General features: G+C 53.8%; 1 pseudogene; it reads left to right on the top strand.

The window, feature by feature from the left end:
• On the top strand, nucleotides 1–155 carry LOC138570385 (5.8S ribosomal RNA; annotated as a pseudogene).
• The last annotated feature ends 14,711 nt before the right edge of the window (nucleotides 156–14,866 follow it).

The following is a 14,866-nucleotide window of genomic DNA, read 5'->3' as shown; positions in this document are numbered from 1 at the left end:
GACTCATAGTGGTGATCACTCGGCTCTTCTGCATTGGTGAACAATGCAGCTAGCTGCGAGAATTGGTGTGAATTGCAGGACACATTGATCATCGACACTTCAAATGCACCTTGCGGCCCTGGGTTCCTCCTGGGCCTACGCCTGTCTGAGGGTCGCTTGAACAACAGTCACCCCGGGTTCCCTCACAGGGGCGCGGCCAGGGCTGTTTCAGGGACCCTGTTCCCTTTGTCCCCCTAAGGTCAGACCCCGATCGGCACCGTCTCAGTATCCCTGGACCTGGCCTCCCCAGTTTCCCTGCCTCGTGCGGGTTTTGGGAAGGCCGGGTGCCTGGCGTGCCGTGGTGGCAGCAGCGGGCCTTTAAAAAGCCTGGTGCACCTTCACCCTAGCCTGGGGCACCTGGCTATGCTGCGTGTGGCTGTCTGTTGTGTTCCATGGCTGCCGGCGCAAGATGGCCCTGGAGCGTGGGCCTCTCGACCATTTGGGCTTTGGCCGCAGATCAGGGCAGCGCATACTCGGACGTGCCAGAGGCACAGGGGCGGGGCCAACCCCCCATACAGCCCTGAGGCAGGCCAGCCACTCCATGCTTTCTACGGCCTCTGATCAGGCGTGGTGATCCACTGAATTTCAACATATTACTAATCGGAGGAAAAGAAACTAACTATGATTCCCTCAGTAACTGTGAGTGAAGAGGGAAGAGCACTGCACCGATTCCCCATTCAGCGGCAGGCGTGGGAAATGTGGCATAAAGAACACAGACTCCATGTATCGCTTAGGGGGCTCAAGTCCTTCTGATCAAGTCTCACCCCGTGGACGGTGTTAGGCCGCTAGCAGCCTCTGGCACGCCGGGATCGGGTCTGCTTGGAGTCGGGTTGCTTGGGAATGCAGCCCAAAGCAGGTGGTAAACTCCATCTAATGTGAAATACGGGCTCGAGGGGGGCGGGTGCTAGAGAGCCCATCGCCATTTCTGTGAGCTCCCGCTGGACCTGAAGCGTGGGGAGGTCTATTCCGCGTACATCGAGGCCATTTGGATTCCTGAAGCCAGTGTTGGACCGTGAGAGATTGCAGCAGCAGCCGGCTGAAGTTGGGGGAGAACAGGAGCCTGTGGACTTGCCTGCAGCGGGAGTGCGTGGAGAGGCTGGGAGCACGGCTCGGCGAAGGCTCTGCCCGAGTGCCTGTGCGCTCTGGATACCCTCCCCCAGGAAGGGGGTTTGCGGCCCGCTCGCTGGTCCAGATGTCAGAGCGGCTGAGGACGGCTGCAGCTACACAGTGAAGCGGCCAGTCAGAAGACCCCGGCTTGATTGGCCCACGCCTGCTGGTGGAACAGTACACAGATGAGGTGGTGCCAGGATCCGGCGTGCAGGTGAGGGGCACAGCGGGCCGGCCCGGCGCTGAGGTGTGATCCCGCGGCAGTGTCTGCCGTGGGAGTGAGGTGTGAGCGCACCGGGAGCGGTGTTAAGGATCAAACAATTTGGTGGCCCGGACGAGCGGGGGCCACAGTGTCTCCTGTGGGGTTTCAGGGGGGCCTTTAATAGCATCAGTTTACCCCCAGGTACAGGACCAAAGTGTGTTTTTATTTTATTTATTTTTCTTAAAGTGAATGCTTGATGCAGACATTTGGATCTTCTTGTGCACCTGTGTATAACGGAAATATCGGCAGAGGCTGTGCAGGCCAGTGATGACTTGACCTTGCTAATACAAGGGCCACATCCTGCAGAGGTAGATAACCAGTGGACAACACATTCTGGCTCACCTTCCAGTTTCCCAGACCTAATTTGCTCAAGTATGCCACAGGATGGAATTGGTCTTGGGGGAGTAAGGATTGTACCGCACAGATGTGCTGTTAAATGTGATGTGACAGCTGAGGTGCTGGGGCCCTGAATCGGGCATCCAGGGGGAGGAATGCCAGGGGCGGATAGGTAGCACGCGTTGGGTCCCTTCACTGGGCTGTTGGTCACTGGCGCTGACTGCAGGAGGGCTTCGGGGGACATTATGGGAGGTTGCTGAGGTGCTGAGGAAGATTCCCCTCTTCCTCTCCTAATATTGGCAAACAGCAAGGCGGAGACTTGAATTGGTAGGGCGCCCCCCTGGCAGGGTGAGGCGGAGGGTAGAGAACACGGGACGGCAAGAGTGTGGGGCTGGTTGCCTCGTGGGAGTTGGAGGTGAGCTGAGGTCCAGCGAAGCCCCATAAGTTGACTATGTGGGAGGCCACGTGAGTTGAGTGACAGGAATATCACGCATAAGCCTGGGAAGTGAAACAAAGATTGGCCAGGAGGGTGCATCGTCTGCGGTGACGGTGGCTATTGTTGTGCAGGGCTTCCAGGAGTCGGGAAGCGGGTGGTGATGGCATTCCGGCTGTGCAGTTCCCATCAGGTAATGGGCAACAAGAGACAGACCCGCCTTCCATATACACAAAGGGAAGACCAGGAGCAGCGCGCTCTTGACCGACCGGCCCTCCAGAAGTCCCAGGTCATGGCAATACCCGCAACATTGGCGGGGGCAAAGGATGCTGAGTGCCCCGAGGCTCCTACATCTGAATTGAGTCTAATGCTGGCTGAAATGAGGAGCGGATTCGCTTCCATTAACTCCAAACTTGACGGTCTGACCTATAAGGTCGACAGGATGCAAGAAAGAATCGATAGAGTAGCAGGACATCCGAAGTTGAGACTAGGATCAGCACGCTGGCGGACACGTGTAATGAGACAGCTCGAGTGGTCCAGAATATGCAGCGGGAGATGAAGGCAACAAAAGATAAGAATGAGGACCTCGAAGCAAGATCTCGCAGAAACAACATTCGGGTGGTGGGTATGCCAGAAACGATCCCGCACCAGAACATGGAGGTCTTTATGGAAACGTTTATTAAGGAAGTGCTGCAGGGGCTGGTTCTGTCGTCACAGTTTCTGGTGGAGAGGGCCCACCGAATTACACAACAGGTGCCGTGGCCAGGACAAAATCCAAGATGGTGATAGCCAAGGTACTCAATTATCGGGATCGGGACACTATCTTGAGAAGGGCAAGGGAACTTGGAGGCCTCACCTTTGAGAACTGTAGAGTGTCCTTCTACCTGGATTTCACCCCTGCGGTCCAGAGGGCCCAGATGTCGTTTGCTGCAGCCAAGAGGGCGCTCCGAGATAGACAGCTCCAATATTCAATGCAATACCCTTCCAAGTTACGGGTGCAGCACAACGGGAGGGCGCATTTTTAATAAAAAAAATTTACAAGCCTGGAGGCAGTGTATGAGTTTATCGAGTCTCTCCTGAAATAGGATGCAGTAGAGGTGTATCACTGCGGACTGGGACTTGACTTTGGGAGGCCTGATTGAATGAAGTGCACTCTTGTTTGCTAGTGGCTGCCAGGGGCTGTAGGCCTCTATTTTTGTTTTGTACAGGGGGCTCGATGGCTGCAACATAGTCATGGACATGTAATGAATCAGTCCAGCGGCTCACGTTTAAAGAAAAAGTTGCTGACCTTGCCTCGCGATGGGACAGCGAGAGGCCGTGTGGGCGACAGTATCCGGCGCCCCCGTGCTGGTGCTCATATGGAGGTTGTTGTTGGGGGGGGGGGCTTTTGTTTATACTGATGTTGTTTTGGAGGGGAAGGGGTCACTGCCGGATGGGGGTGGGCAGTGTGGGTGGGGGAGGTGGACAGGGGATTAGTTTGGGGAGGGTGGGGGGGTTAGGGGGAATTTAGTGCTGGTCTGGCAGTTTGGTGTTAATTAAAAATGGTTCACATCATCTTTGTTGGTGCGAGTCCTTGCTGGTGGTAAGGGTTGTCCTGGGGTGCAACCTGGTTCCTCTGTTTTACTTGCACATTGGCAATGGTGTATAAGGTAATTAGCTGGAACGTGAGGGGGTTAAACGATCCACGAAAGGTGCAGAAGGTGCTGCAATATTGTGAGAGGCATGGGGCACGTATAGTCGTGCTCCAGGAGACCCACCTCAAAGGTAAAGCGAATGAGGGAGTGGACAAGAGCTGGGGAGACAACAAGTTCTACACAACATATTCGTCCTTCTCAGCAGGTGGAATGACGCTGATTCATAAGTCGCTGGGTTTTCGGGTGAGTGGCACGATAGTTGATCAAGGAGTGAGGTATGTGTTAGTGTCTGGTGCGATAGGGTCCACATCACTGACCCTTGTTAACATATATGGGCCGAATGTTGACGACCCGGAATTCTTTAATACGATAGTGGGGCTGTGTCTTAAGTTTACGCACACTAATATCCTGTGGGCGGGTGACTTGAATGTGATCCTGGACCCCCAGATTGATAGATCGGGAGGGGGGAGGAGGGGATCAAGGGCTGCTGAGGCGGTACTCGGAGCTATGGAGCTGCTGGAACTAATGGATGTCTGGAGGCTGCTACACCCGGGGGTGGAGGGATTCACACACCACACATCATCTCATAATACCTCGTCCAGGTTGGACTACATTCTGTCATGTCAGCATTTGGTGCACTCCACCGAAGATTATGTACATCTCCCACGGACGCTCTTGGACAATGCACTTGTGTTATGGTCCCTTTGTTTGAGGGAGGCACCCCACGGCCCCGCTGGAGCTTTAAATCAGAGGCGTTGCTTGACCTTGCCTTTAAAAGTGAGATCCATAGCTTGATTACTCACTTTTTTAAAGAAAATCGGGGCTCTGTAGCCGGGAGAGGAACATTATGGGAGGCTTTTAAAGTGGTGTTAAAGGGTGGATGCCTGTCTGCAGAATTGGGGGTTTTAAAGCTTATTCGAAGAAATCTGACGGAAACGGAGTCCGAGATCAAGCACTGGGAGGAGGAGGTGGGGAGGTCGAGCACTCAGAGTGCGCTATCCAAATTGAAGGAGGGACTTCACAGGTTCCACGAATTGGCAGAGCAGGAGGTGCGATAATTTTGCGAGGCTGGCAGTGGCGTGCAAGTACGGGGAGGAGGGGAGGCTTGGTAGACACCTGGCGAAGTTGGTGTGGTTTGAGCGGGGGCATAGGGAAATTACGGCTGCAAGGGCACCTGGGGGGGGGTAGTCATGAAACCTTGCAAAATCGCAGAGTCTTTCCGTGGTTTCTATGAAGCTTTGTACTCGTTGAGGGGCTCTCTGCCAGGATCAGCTCTCACAGAGTATGTTAAGGGGGCGGCTCTTCCCCGGCTCAGTGTCGAGGCTTCAGAGGCGCTGGCGGCTCCCATTGTGGTGGAGGACATTTTGCGGGCAGTGCGGTATCTCCCATCATCCAAGGCGCCCGGATCAGACGGCATAACGGCGGAGTTCTATAAAGAGTAGGGCCCCCAGGTGGCACATCAGATGCTGGAAGTATGGGAGGAGGGCTTGGCATCTGGACAACTCCCCCCTACTATGAGGGAAGTGGCGATCACCTTAATCCTTAAATCTGGTAAAGACCCGCTGGAGTGTTCGTCCTATTCGCCGATATCTTTGCTAAACTTGGACACCAAAATCTTCGCCAAGATACTGGCTGACCGTTTACTCCTGCAGATCACGCAGTTAATCCATGAAGACTTGTTCAGACTTGGAAGGGGCACAAGGCATGGGTGTCCTCTTTCCCCCTTGTTATTTGCCAGAGCAATTGAAGTCTTGGCATGTAGGCTTAGGAGGTATCACGGCCATAGGGGCATTCCCATGGGGGGGGGCGCAAGAACTCATCTCATTGTATGCCGATGATGCCATTCTGTTTCTGAGAAACCAGGAGATTCACTTGGGCCCATTGATGCAAAAAATTGCAGACTTTGGAGAGGCTTAGGGGCTCCTGCTGAATCGGTCCAAATCTACGCTATTCCCCCTTACTTTAGCTGCGGCATGCCCGACCAACACTGACGGGTTTGGATGGGACCAGTCAGCCGTTGCTTACCTAGGCATTAAGGTTAGTAGAGGGGGGGGCGTGGCTAACCGCCATGTGAAGAGGACGTTCGCTCCGCGCGCTCCGCCTGATGCGACCATCATAAGCTGCCATTAACTACACTTTTTGGGGGTCCTGAAGCCCACAAACCGCCTCACCGAGGTCTGACACCCTGCTGCACCTGCGGGCCAACTCCCGTGGCTCTGAGCGACCGGCTTCGCCTTATAGACCGTGTGACATGATCCAGCGGATCGGAGCCAACATGGCGGCTCCCACACCCAGCACGGCGCAGCGGCCCGCACTCTAAGGCTGCATCCGCGCCGCAACGCCCAAGCTGCCGGAGGGGAGAAGAACCCTCCGTCGTACAAGAGCGCCCGGCCGGACCGACGAGGGGGACCTGCGAAGCACTGGAGCGGCCGGGTGCGCGAACGAGAGGAGGCGTGACCAGGACGCAGAGCCCAGCCTGATACAAGCCAGACACGTGCGCTACCCTCCGCGGAACCGTGAGCGTGGGTGCCGGAGAATCCTCGAGGTGAGCGGGGGGGACAAATCCAACTGCCCCCCCCCCTCTTCCATCCTACATAGGCACGGTGTCCCCCTCCACGAAGCGCCCAGCAAACGCAGTGGTGACTCGCCAGCCGGGCCCTAACCACTACTCCTGAAACCCAGAGAAACGGCCCGACGCACGCTGACAAACACTGTCAGTCTGGCCCCTGCACATTAGCTATCTATCTGGGCCTCCGGAGCGGCCCACAACATAATGCGGCCCTCTACCGCTGCTCCCGTCCGGACCGAGCCGCACACCGGCTCAACCACTGGAGCGGGCACTGGGAATTTACGGCCTCTCCGCCTCACCACACCTTGACCACCCCTAAGCCAGTGAAGCGCCTGTGGTCCAGTTGATATGTCCACCAAAGGGGCGAGGGCTAAGCAACGCCAGACCACCATTGATACCTTCACGGCGGCGGGGCCCACAGCGCCTGAGACCATGAACGGGGCACACGCCGCAGATCTACTCGACCTCTCGAGGCCAACAACTGAACCAAGCAACACACAGATCCTCGAAGCCATCAAACAATCTCAAACGGCTGTGAAACATAAAATTGATGCAGTCGCCATAGACCTGGGCCTCCTACGCCAAGACGTCCGCTCTTTGGCCAGCAGGACAGATACGCTGGAAGCCCAGGTCCGCGAAAACATCGAAGCCAAAACTGTGCTCCTCAAAGATGTAGATGCACTCCAACAGAAAGTGAAAAACCTGGAAGACAGGGCTGAGGAGGCAGAAGGGCGCGCACGCCGTAACAACATTCGCCTTCTGGGCCTCCCTGAGGGCATCGAGGGATCGGACCCCACAAACTTCGTCGAAAACCTCCTATTACAGGAGATAGGTGCAGAGAAACTCTCCCAGGGTTTCGCAATCGAAAGGGCTCATCGATCCCTCACCTCGAAACCCCCCCCTGGCAACCCACCCAGACCAGTGATCGCAAAGGTACTTAATTACAGGGACCGTGAAACCATTCTCGCCTTCTCGCGATCAGGCGGCCAGATCTGCAGGGGCTCAGCCAAAATATCGATCTATCCGGACTATACTTTTCAGGTCCAAATGAAGAGGGCACTGTTTATACACACCAAAGCTAGACTGAAGTCTGCCGGTCTACGCTACATGCTCCTATACCCCTCCAGATTGAAGGTGATACGCAACAACAAATCCTACCTCTTTGATACCCCTGCCGAGGCTCGGGACTGGATGGACAGTGAGCAGATCCCAGACATCGAAGTTAAGAAGCGACAACCACGCTGAGCCTCGTCCCTCAATGGTTATACTTTGCACAATGTCTCTCAGGGGCCCCACCATGGAACGACTACACACACCACAGCTGATTTGATTCCTCGAAACGAGACGCCCGGACGAACACTCTCCTACCCCCGGAAGCTCTTTCTTGTTAAGGGTACTTAGATACCCGCCTTAGGGCACCATTTGACCGATGCTCGGTCTAAAGGAGCGGAAAGGGGACTGTCATAGTGAGGGAGACCGCGCTCGACCTGGTTTATGTTAGGGACGTTCAAAGTTATGGGGGGGAGGGAAAAAGGGAGTTGGCACAGAAGTTAGGTGCCGGAATCGGGATAAACCAAGACCACCAACAACCATCGTAGACAGCACGGAAGAAGCACTTTCCGTACGCCGGATGGGATTGCAGTTATCGGAGCAGAAGTCAAAAGACGCAGGCACCCCAGTTAGGACCCACATCCATAAACCACCTAAACCTCAAACGAGCCCCATGCGCCTCTCGCCACATGCAATGCCTCCAGGTAAGCCTGAAATAGATATTGGACCCCCTGATTCCCATGGCTGACTCGATAAAAATCATGACGTGGAACGTCAGAGGCATGAATAGCTTCGTGAAGCAACGCCGCATACTTGCCTACATCAAAAGAAGTAAAACCAGAATAGCCCTACTTCAAGAAACGCGCCTAACGTCGGACAAACTGAAGGCATTGGCCAAAGCATGGCACGGAACTCTGATAGGATCCTCCTACTCCTCTTATGCCAGAGGTGTCCTAATTTGGGTAGACCCCTCTATCCCCTTCAGATTAGTAAGCTCCAAAGTAGACGATGAGGGTAGGATGGCACTAGCATGCGGCACAATCGAAGGCAGGGAGATATGCCTAGTTAGCTCCTATACACCCAACCACGACGCTACAGCCTTCTTTCATTCCCTATATTCACGTCTCAGCCCTTACAGCGACCAAACCATGATATGGGGAGGCGACCACAACTGCACCCTAGACCCCCAGAAAGACAGGTCAGATGATAAGCATACACGCCTTTCTCCACCGGCCAAAATACTGTCCAGGCTGTTACAGCAGTTACAACTCCGAGACTTGTGGAGAGAACAACACCCAGACCTGCGAGAGTTCTCCTTTTACTCCCCTCCACAGGCGGTCCACACTAGGCTAGACTATCTCTTCGTAAGCCTAGAACAACAGGCAATGTTTGGCGGGGCTCAGTACCTGCCCAGGGTGCTGTCCGATCATTCCCCACTACTGGCCGCCTGGGAGGTCTACCCGCCTAAACCCCCTGTCCCCACCTGGAGACTTGGGGCTGAGGCCCTCCATGACACAGCCCTCCGCGAACACATTGCGGACAGGACAGAGGACTATTGGGAAAGAAACCTCAACAGTGTCAAATACATAGGCACCGCCTGGGAGGCATACAAAGTGGTCATGAGGGGTGAGATGATTGCAGCCACGGGTGGAGCACTAAGGTCTGTTACCTCCTCCCTAGAACACTCAGAGAGGGAGCTGGGAGAGCTGGAAGGCAGATTAGACCCATCCCCAGAACACTTACAGAAAGTAATTGACCTAAAACAAACCTGCCTTACGCACTGGGAGTCCCTGGGAAGGCTGAGCTACGCCAAACACATTGAACGAACCCATGCCCTAGGTGATAAACCCGGTAAACTCCTGGCTTGGCTATACAAGAGGGAGACCCCCAGAACACCCATTTGCCAAGTACTCAAACCAGACGGCTCCTTAGTGCACACCCAGATAGAAATTAAGTCTGTGTTCTCCGACTTTTACGGCAAACTATACGCCAAACCCCCGCCCATGGCCGACTCCGGCATTGAGGATGTCCTGGACGACATCGACCTTCCCAGGCTCGATCCTCAAATGACGGACATCCTAGACGAGCCCATCACCCCAGATGAGGTCAAGGTGACCATTAGATCGCTCCCGGCTGGATAATCCCCTGGTACTGATGGCCTCCCCGGGGAATTTTATAAATTGTATGAAGAGACCCTGGCCCCACTGTTGGCGCAGGTGTTTAACGAAGCTTACGAGCGTGGTGCCCTCCCTGACTCCATGAGGGAAGCTGTAATTATCCCCCTCCTGAAACCCGGTAAAGACGGATCGCACTGCGGTTCCTACAGGCCCCTCTCCATGTTAAACGTTGATTGCAAGATCCTAACCTCCCTGCTAGCGAATAGACTGCGAAGGGTGATCCCCCACCTGATCCATCAGGACCAAACGGGTTATGTGCCCGGACGCTCCATAACAGAGAACCTGCGCAGGTTGCATCACATCATGTACAGCAAGGGACAGAGGCCTCAGAGATACGCGGTTGCGTCACTTGACGCCACCAAGGCCTTCGATTCAGTGCGTTGGGAATGGTTATATGCCACTATGACTAGAATGGGAATCGGACCCGCCTTCCTGAAATGGACACAGCTAGTCTACACCAACCCCACCGCTAGGGTGCGCACAAACAGGACCTTCTCAGACAAATGGTCCCTACACAGGGGCACCCTTCAGGGCTGCCCACTCTCCCCGATGTTCTACATCATTGCCACCGAACCCGTAGCCGCATACCTCAGACAAGAATACGGAGATGGGGGCATCGTAATAGACGGAGTGACCCACCTCGTCTCTATGTACGCGGACGATACACTATTGTACCTACACAACCCCGAACACCTCCTGCCCTACATTCTGGAGACCCTGGACGGATTTAGCAAATACACGGGAATCCAAATTAACAAGGACAAGTCCTGCCTCTACCCTCTAGCTGCACTGTATAAGGAAGACCTAAGATCCCTCCCCCCCCCCCCCTTGACCTAAAATGGCAAGTGACCTCCTTTATGTACCTGGGAATCACGATACACCGGGACCCATACACGGAACATATACTCAACACGGTGAGAGCTAAAGACTCTCTTGAAAAATCTATGGAATTCTGGGGCAAGCTCCCGCTCCCGATGGCCGGAAGGGCAGGTCTCCTCAAAATCGTTGCACTCCCCCGCTTAATATACAATTTTACAAATGTTCCCTACAACATTCCCCCCTCCTTTTTCAGAAACATTTACAAACTATGTAGACGGTTTCTCTGGCAGGGAGGCAGACATAGGGTGGCGCTGGACACACTCCAAAGACCCTACGAGAGAGGGGGAATTAAAGTCCCCAACTTCGAATTGTACTATCTTGCAAGCCAAATAAGGCATGTGATGCGATGGATAGCCGACGAGATCTCCACAGACACCAGGCTCCTCCGTTGCCCAATCTGCTCCTAAGGTATCTACTCTGGGTCCAGAACAGACTCCCACAGCCCTTCCCATACCTAATCAAACTTGGAATAAAGCTCTGGAACAGAGCATGCAGAACAGTGGGGTCAGCTGATCCCTACTCCCCACAAATCCCCATCGCAGCAATTATGGCCAACCAGCCGTGGGGCTCTCTTGAATCGCGCGCCCAGTGGGAACCCTATGGAGTGGCTACCCTAGGAGACCTAACACGAGGCCAAGAGATCATACCCTTCCCCGATCTCACTGAGACCACAGGATTACCTGCTGGTCAATTCTTGCTCCATAGGGCAGTGATACAAGCCATAATGGTTAGATGGCCAGAGGCTACTACCCCAAAGACGGAAAACGAGGTCATAGAAACATTGTTAAATACAGCCGAAGGCGGCTGTCAGGCTCGCCGTCTTGCGCGGAGGCAGCACGTACACCTACCTCCCCGTTGGGTCTTGGTGCCTGGCTTGTTAGGAAACACAGGCCACCGCGACCCGCCGGGGAAAGAGGGTTAGGGTCCGCTGGAGTGGATAGGTAAGGGGAATTAGGGTAACCGGGAAGTGGGTAAGGGAGTGGTTTTGGATTGGGTAAGGGGACTGGGGAAAGGTTCACCTTGGTGTTCCCTGCTGGAGCTCCTGAGTTTGAGGTACACCTTCTCACACTCGTGTTCCCAAAACCTCAAGCTTAGACACCGTATATGAGCATTAACATAAAACCATATACATGAGCGTTTCCTTCACGCCCCTAATCAAGCATTTCCTGGGTTGGTATCTCCCAAGCACAATCTGAACCTTTATGACCTCCCCCCCACAGCCCTACTACTCGCCCAATAGGTAGAAATTGAGACAGCACTTAGCTCTGAGTGTTACTGCAGAATTGCTTGCGAGGCGACTGCCTGTTCTTGCCGTAATGCCTCAGCGCTGAGCGAGATGTTCGTGCTGTCAGATCTGCGGAGGTCCGCTACAAGAGAACCAAAACATACGTGAGGCCAGGTCAAGTCCGTGTTGTATTCACACGGTTTACAAACATCAACATTCTACTCCACAAGACGCCGAGTTACTGCACTCGGCGTTACGGGTGCTCGTAAAAGGTCTGCAACCAAGTCTTGCCACACCACGTGGCGTGCCCAAGCCTTCCCCAGCTGTCCGGCGCATACGCGCGCCTGATTGCCTTGGGAGTATTCCCCACGAGGGCCTCTACATACACTGGTCTCGTTTTACTGTTGACAAGCGATCCACATTGATCGCTTGCAAAAGCATGCACTGAGAAGGAGAAGCACTTATCTGTCTGGGTGCGCGGGGCCTGCAGTTCTCACAGGCGGCGGGTGGCCCCTCAAGTCGCTGCCTGCAGGAGCCCTCTGCCGAGACGTCTTCTCTGCTCCGTGTCCATCAGCGCAAGCAGGGATCCTTGCGCGCACCGCACGCATGCGCTGAAAGTCGGGCGTGGTCCGGCAAGTAGTTCTTTGGCTCGCGAACCCACGAGCATGCTGGGCAATGTAGTCTTTCACCGGTCTAGATGCCGGATAGCGTTTTCTGCCGCCCCCAGCCCATTTCCTGCAATAAGGACACAACAGAGTCCTGAAATATGGTTGCCTGTGTCCCATTACCTTTGTCCCGAGCCCAGGTTGCTCCCTCCCATGCAACAGATTCACCTTGGTTACAGTGGTGGCCCTGACAGTACTCCCCCTCCCAACAGGTCCTGCTTTAGCGGGATTATCTTTGTGGAACCTGCGTACTAGTCGGGCAGCATGAACATTAGACGCTGGTTCCCAGGAGCGTTCCTCAGGCCCGTAACCCAACCAGTCCACCAAATAATACAATTGTCCCAGGCGAAAACGTGAATCTAAAATTGCTTTTATCTCGAACTCAGGAACCCCGGCAACAGTTATTGGGGGAGGTCTCTTTGGGCGGATGGACGCTGGGGCTGGTTTGAGTAATGCCACATGAAATACCGGGTGCACCTTCATTTGTGCTGGTAAGGTAAGGCGGACAACAACTGGATTGAGAATCTTTTCCACAGGAAATGGACCCACAAACCTGGGCTGGAACTTACGGGGCCCTACCAAGTGCAGATTGTGCGTGTTCAACCACACCCTATCCCCAACTCGATATGTCGGGGCTTGTCCCCTGCCAGCATTAGCGTACTTTTTATAGGATGCTTTAGCTGCATTCAAATTAGCCATCATACTCTGCCAGACCTTTTCTAAATGTTCCTTGAGCGAGGCAACAGCCGTTACCTCTGTACTCGTTACCACTGGTACTGGCTGAAAGCGCGGATGGAAGCCATAAGTGCCGTAAAAAGGAGATACTTTGGTAGATGCGTGCACGGTGTTGTTATATGCCAGCTCCGCCAACCAGATGACGTCTGCCCACAGGTTTTCGTTATCATATGTCATACACCGTATGTATTGCTCCAGTGTTTGGTTCACCCGTTCAGTTTGCCCATCCGTCTCGGGATGATAACTGGTAGACAATTTCAGCTGCATACCTGCATTGGTGCAAAAAGCTTGCCAGAAGCGTGATGTAAATTGCGCCCCACGATCCGAAACAATATGTAGGGGTATGCCGTGTAGACGGACAATATTTTGGAGGAAAAGGTGAACCAAAGCCTGAGCCGTGGGGACCCCTTTACAAGGTACGAAGTGCGCCAGCTTAGTTAGTGAATCCACAACTACCATCACTGTGGTATAACCATGGCACCTTGGTAGGTCTACTATGAAGTCCAGTGATATTGTGTGCCAAGGCATCGGCGGCGTGGGCAAGGGGCGTAGTAACCCGGCTGGTTTTTGGTGATCCGCCTTGTTTCTCAAACAACATTCACACATACGTAGGTATTGTTGAACATCCTGCTTCATCCGAGGCCACCAAAAATGACGTGTTAGCAGCTCATAAGTCTTGGCTACTCCGGGGTGTCCTACAAATGGGGAATCGTGACACCACTCAATGGCTTGTTGACGAGTTGCTGACGTGGGGAGATATAGAGCCGTGCCGAAGAAAGGTAGTCCATCCTTTACAGTTTTCTTCTTGTCAGGATCGTTCCACTGGGCCAAATCGCGAGCTGTCAATGCTTTTCTGATATTGGCAAACATGTCATCAACTACCACACTACCCACGATGCGTGTTGGTGGTACTATAGGTTTTGGTTCTTCCATCTCGCAATTGGATTCCAATTCCGGGTAACGAGATAGGATGTCAGCTTTCCTGTTTTCTGCACCTGGACGGTATGTGACTATGAAATCGAAGTCGGCAAAGTACATGGCCCAACGTAACTGACGGGGGCTTAGTGCTTTGGCTGATTTCAGGAATTGCAGGTTTCTGTGGTCGGTCAAAATTGTTATAGTGTGTTGAGCTCCCATCAGGTAGTGACGCCACTCACCGAATGCCGCCTTAATAGCCAATAATTCCCTGTCTGCAATTACATAATTGCGTTCCGCAGGTAACAAGGTACGAGAGTAGTACGCCACTGGATGTAAGTGACCGGTGTTATCCCGTTGGGACAATATGGCCCCGAGAGCATAACTCGAGGCGTCCGTTTCGACAACGTAAGGACGAGTCGGGTCCGCATGTAATAAGACCGGAGCTGTGGTGAAGGCCTTCTTTAAGGCCAGAAAACTGGCTTCAGCGGCGGCATCCCATTGATACGTTACACCTTTCCTCAATAGACGAGTAATCGGCTGCACCATGTTTGCGAACCCATTGATGAATCGCCGATAGAAGTTGGCAAATCCCAGCACTGTTTGCACGTCTTTGACAGTCGTGGGGGATGGCCATTCCATAATGGTTCGCACTTTGCCTTTGTCCATGGTTACGCCTTCTGGGGAGAGAATAAATCCCAAAAATTCCACTGTAGTTTGATGGAACACACACTTCTCGATCTTGGCATACAACTGGTGCTCCCTTAAACGCTGCAAAACGGCTTTTACATGGTCCTGATGCTCATCCAAGGTTTGAGAATAAATGAGAATATCATCTAT

The sequence above is a fragment of the Ambystoma mexicanum genome, chromosome 2q, assembly GCF_040938575.1.
Source record: "Ambystoma mexicanum isolate Mex_15411 chromosome 2q, UKY_AmexF1_1, whole genome shotgun sequence".
Taxonomy (NCBI): Eukaryota; Metazoa; Chordata; class Amphibia; order Caudata; family Ambystomatidae; genus Ambystoma; species Ambystoma mexicanum.
Note: the sequence above shows the minus strand (reverse complement) of the source record. Positions and strands in the feature narration are given on the sequence as shown.